This window comes from Haliotis rubra, unplaced genomic scaffold (assembly GCF_003918875.1).
Source record: "Haliotis rubra isolate DU_JTF1 unplaced genomic scaffold, ASM391887v1 Scf923, whole genome shotgun sequence".
Classification (NCBI taxonomy): domain Eukaryota; kingdom Metazoa; phylum Mollusca; class Gastropoda; order Lepetellida; family Haliotidae; genus Haliotis; species Haliotis rubra.
This window is the reverse complement of record NW_025767661.1, coordinates 131,976-138,023: the sequence shown is the minus strand read 5'-3', so window position 1 is coordinate 138,023 and position 6,048 is coordinate 131,976.

Here is a 6,048-nt window from a genome sequence, read left to right as displayed (position 1 = left end):
AGTGGTGGTGGTGGTGGTGGTAGTAGTAGTGATTGGTGGTGGTGGTGGTAGTAGTAGTAGTAGTAGTGAGTAGTGGTGTGGTAGTGAGTGGTGGTGGTGAAGTGGTAGTAGAAGTGGTGGTGAGTGGTGGTGGTAGTAGTAGTAGTAGTAGTGGTGGAGGTAGTAGTGAGATTAGTAGTAGTGATTGGTGGTGGTGGTAGTAGTGGTGGTGGTGGTGGTGGTGGTGAGTAGTGGTGGTAGTAGTAGTAGTGAGTAGTAGTGGTGGTGGTGGTGGTGTGGTAGTAGTAGTGGTGGTAGTAGTGGTAGTGGTGTGGTGAGTGGTGGTAGGTGGTGGTAGTGTGGTAGTGGTAGAGGGAGAGTGGTGGTGGTGGTGGTGGCAGTAGTATTAGTAGTGAGGCAGTAGTAGTAGTGTAGTGGTTGGTGGTCGTAGTGGTGGCAGTGGTAGTAGTGGTAGTAGTAGTAGTAGTGGTAGTAGCAGTAGTAGTAGCAGCAGTGGTAGTAGTAGTAAATGGTGGTAGTAGTAGTAGTGGTGGTGGTGGTGGTGGTAGTAGCAGTAGTAGTAGTAGTAGCAGTGGTTGTAGTAGTAGTGGTGGTAGTAGTAGTAGTAGTGGTAGCGGAGATCATAATTACTACAGACGTTACAACAGAATAAATACGGTATTTCTGTACGGCCCATGATGGACTAATGAGCAAAACCTGTGTGTGTGATCCCAGGCCATGTTGTGGGAGACGCGGTGCTGGGGATACGAGGAGAACTGCCCCGGGGCGCAGAGGAAGAGCCTGCCACAGTGTGAGGGAGAAGTCAAACCGACAGGGAGGTAGGAAGGCTTGTTTGTGTGTTGTCTCACACCGCCATCAGCTGTAGTTCCAACTATATGGCGGAGGTGGGGTAGCCCAGTGGTTAAACCGTTTGTTTGTCACACCGAAGGCCCGGGTTCGATTCCCCACATGGATACAACGTGTGAGGTCCATTCCTGGTGTCCCCCGCCGTGATATTGATGGAATATTACTAAATATTGCTAATATTGCACGTAGCTCACTCACTCCAGTTATATGACGACCATCTGTAAATAATCGAGTATGGTCCAGACATTCTCGTGGCTGACATGGTGAACATCGATCTACGCCATTGGAAACGATGACATGCATCAGCCAAATCAGTGGAGCACGACCACCTTGTCGCAAGAGGTGACATACAGGATCGGATGATCAGGCTCGGTGACTTGTCATCGCTTCCCACGGGATGGATGCTCGTGATGTCAAACACTAGATTGTCTGGTATATATACGAACACACTTATGTGAATATATGGAATATTACTTAGTGTGCGAACATAAACATGTAGACGCCAGGAACATATTCACGTAGACGCCAGGAACATAGAGGTCGAGGACATATTCACGTAGAGGTCAGGAACATAGAGGTCGAGGACATATTCATGTAGAGATCAGGAACATATTCACGTAGACGCCAGGAACATATTCACGTAGACGCCAGAAACATATTCATGTAGACGCTAGGAACATATTCAGTTAGAGGTCAGGAACATATTCATTTAGAGGTCAGGAACATATTCATGCACATGTCAGGAACATGTTTTCATGACGAGTCACGATATGGCTGATACACTGCCGATGCGACTTTTAATTTAACTCATACACACATTCTTTTCAGAAAGTCAGTTTCTGATAGGAATACTCTCTTCTGGCGGCAAGCTGACTTTGGGTATGTAAAAAACAGGATGGCCAACATGAAGGTTTTCTGCAGAGGTTCGCACACGGTCAGTATAAGATACCATGCCATTCATTCTATAGTGAGGATATTCATTTCGATGTAATGTAAAAAGTCTGGATATCTATTATTGGCAAATTACACTGTGCTGTTGTCATTCCGTACACTTACTGAAATATGACGCAGATTTTACGAATTAAAAGTAACAGACAGTTTTTTTAATTACCGAGTAATTCATTACCTGATTCAATGCTACTGTGTGAAACCAAGAGAGCCAAGTGGCCAATGGCAAGTTATTTGTAGCTCACTCTCTCCGTCACTCACTCACTCTCTCCGTCACTGACACCCCTCTCTCCGTCACTCACCCTCCTCCCCAGCTCTCTCCATCACTCACACTCCTCCCCAGCTCTCTCCATCACTCACTCTCCTCCCCACTCTCCGTGATTCACGCTCCTCTCCCCACTCTGTCATGCACTCTCTCCGTCACTCACGCTCCTCCCCCCACTCTCTCCGTCACTCACTCTCTCCGTCATGCACCCTCTCCGTCACTCACCTCCTCCCACCCATCCAAGGTCACTCTCCTCTCTCCGTCATGCACTCTCATCCGTCACTCACACACCTCCCCCCCCTCTCCGTCTCTCTCTCCTCCTCCCACTCTCTCCACTCCTTACTCCTCTCACCGTCCTCACTCCTCCCACTCTCCGTCACTTCACACCTCCCCCGCCTCTCCGTCACTCACTCTCCTCCTCCCTCTCCTCTCCGTCTCCTCTCACCTCCACCCACACCACCTCCTCCCCCACTCTCCGTCACTCACACACCTCCCCTGCTCTCTCCGTCACCACTCCTCTCCCACCCTCTCTCCGTCACTTACTCTACTCTCCGTCACTCACGCTCCTCCCCCACTCTCCGTCACTCACTCTCCTCCCCCCTCTCCGTCACTCACTCTCTCCATCACTCTCACTCATTCACTCTTCGTCACTCACGCTCCTCCCCGACTATCTCCGTCACTAACGCCTCCTCCCCCACTCTCTCCGTCACTCATACTCCTCCCTCCTTCGCTCTCCTTGTCCTCACCCCCGTCACCTCACTCCTCCCCCTCCTCCGTCACTCTCTCTCCGTCCTCACTTCTCTCTCCGTCACTCCTCTTCCCCACTCTCTGCGTCACTCACGCTCATCCTCTCCTCTCTCCGTCACTCACTCTCCTCCCCCGCTCTCTCCGTCACTCACACCCTCCCCCGACTCTCTCCGTCACCACCTCCTCCCCACTCTCTCCGTCACTCACACCCCTCCCCCGACTCCTCTCCGTCACCACACTCCTCCCCACCATCTCCGTCACTCACACTCCCTCCCCACTCTCTCCGTCACTCATACTCCTCCCTTCGCTCTACCGTCACTCACCTCCACTCCTCCCCTCTCCGTCCACTCACCTCCTCTCTCTCCGTCACTCCTCTTCCCCCACTCTCTGCGTCACTGACACTCCTCCCCCACTCTCGCTCCGTCACTCACTCTCTCCGTCACCAAGCTCCTCAACCCACTCACTCACTCACTCCATGCCTTTTCCCTCTCTCCCTTCCTCCCTCCCTCACTCACTCTCTCTTCTACAGACTGACTCGTCCCTGGAGTGTACAGATGCACTCGGGTTCTGCCGAGGGAGAAACGTGTACCTGGACCTACGTAACGCCAACATGGATACCAGAGACAGGTGAGAGTGTTTGTCGCACCCATCTTACAACCCATCGTCTCTATATCCAGGGATAACCCCTGGGGCCATTCCCGTGGTTCTCTCAACCTCAAATTACACTAAATCCAGCCACAGGTTTTTCAGACTGGAATGAATGATTGTAAAAAAATAAAATTAACCCTTTTTCGAATTTTCAATTACCTAAAAACACAAACCCGGAACACTATTTTAGCCCTTCAGTTTGTTACACATAGCATTCGATCATAAAAGAAACTTCTTTAACCCAAATACTATGGGAGTAGAGTGTAGCTTTAACTTTTACCTTCAATAGTCTACATGTTAGCAGATAACATTTGAATAACATTTGAAGTGGTGAAGAAATAATTCAAGAACATTAAACCACGACTTTGATTCTCGGCATTATGTTACAGGTACAGGAACGATATAGTCCATAATATTACATTTGGCGGTCACTGTGATCTAGACAAGGTTGGATTAGATGCAGCCATGACGTCACCAGTAATCAACAAGCGGCCCCTGGCTTCATGGTAATCTAACACACTATGTCAGTGCTCGTTAACATTACCCACAGATCTGAGTATACCCCGTTCCAATTCACGTCACAACGAGATATCGCGAAAGTGAAAGTTCAAATTTGTTTTCGAATAATGCAGTCATTCGTGACCAACTCGTGTGATTCCGGGACAAGCCTTCTTGGAGGTTACGGAAAGGGGCGAGAGGTGACGAATGTCATGCAGCTTTGAAAAGGTTAACACGATGCATTCCGAATGGCAGTCAAAAACATTGTCAGTTGCTTCAATGGAGAAACATGACATGACCTATAATAGGAAGTCCTCGGGCTTTCTGTATCGATATAGATAGTCAAGGAGCTTATGGGATTCCGTGGAAGTTTTTTGATGAAAGCAAATCATATGTTCTTTTGTGTTTATATGTTAAAGGAGTTTAAAAAAATGTTTGGTTCCAATCTGAATATTGATGCGAAAGCTATTTTTAGCTCAAAATCCAAGATGGCCGCCAAAATTTAACCGTGAACTGAAAAAAGTTGCAAAAACACGGAACAAAACAATGGTTTTAATATCAAATACCATGCATATTTGGTTACGGAATATATTTCTCATATGCTGTAAGTCACCAGATCTTCTCAGTTTGATTTTAGTCTTAAATTTACATTAAAGAGTCAGTTTTAGCTCTAAAAGTTATAATGATGAATAAAACCCCATTTCTTCACAAGGCATATATTTTGTATAGAACTAGTACAATATGAAAAAGGAATATACTTTTTACCCTGTTTATCAACTATAGAAGAGGTCTTTACATGAAACTGCGACCCAGAAATATGCTCTTCAAAAAAAAGAAACGCACAAGCCATTTTTTAGAAGAATTTCTTGCATTAGTATAAGAGCTATTATTTCATGTAATCCCAATGGTTAAAAGGTGAAAATTCAAACTTCTATAGACAAAGCCTTTACTGTTGTGTCTCTGAGTCCACAAGATGGCGTCAAAGTCAGTTCTTTGTATGGCCACCATTGGCAGCAATTACTGCTCGGCACCGTCTCGGCACAGATTGGATAAGTTGACGAAGTAGCTATTATCATTGCAGGCGACTTCAATTTCCATTTTGACAACAAGGATAACCATGAACACTAAACGAATAATTAATCTCCTTGAAGTCCACAACTGTGTAAACTTGTGTCCGAGGCAGCCACAGAGGTGGACACACTCTGGACTGGATAGTTACCCGTGCTTCAGACGCGTGTGTCTGTTGTGTACCTGTATAGGATCTACAGCTCTCTGACCATTTCCATATCTTTGTGAGCATGGACCTCTCAATACCCAGTCCAAATGTGAAGATTACTCGCTGTAGGAACATGCGCTTCCTGGATATGGATACTTTTAAAGACAATTTGCTAAACTAAGACCTTATACTTAGCCACCATCTGATGTTGAGTGTCTCGTTCTGCTATACAATAGAGTTCTATCTGAGCTGCTATATAGACAAACATGCACCAGTTAAGGACAGAGTCATACCAGTCACTAAAACATCTGCTTGGGACTTCACACCTGAAGTTCGACAAGCGAAAAAAGACTAGAGGAAAGCAGAACGCAGATGGAAAACAATCTTTCCTGGAGATTCATCGCCAAATGTATATTTCAGCCAAAAATCACTCAACAACGGTCATCAGACAAATCAACATCTCAATTCTAAGATTGAAGCCAACGAGTCAAGTCCAAAGTTGCTGTTCAAACTTTTGTTCAGTATCTTGAGTAAACACTTTGAATCGACACTTCCGACATCTGATGACAATGAAGTAATAGCACAGACATTTTTCGGATTATTTCTACAAAAGATCCAAGAACATTCAGGACAAGATTTTGTCTTCTGCGGCTGTGAATGAAGCTGATATTCCTCCAAAATGTTTGATGGCGCCTCTTACTCATATTGATAGTTTCACTGACATTTACCAACAGTAGTTATGATTATTAACTCTTCTACTTCATCTGGTTATGTCCCAGCGTGTAATCAGTCAGCCACATCTGAAGAAATCAAGCCTTGATTGATTGGAGGATCAAAAAACTACAGGCCTGTTTCAAACTTAGCATTTAGATCCAAACTC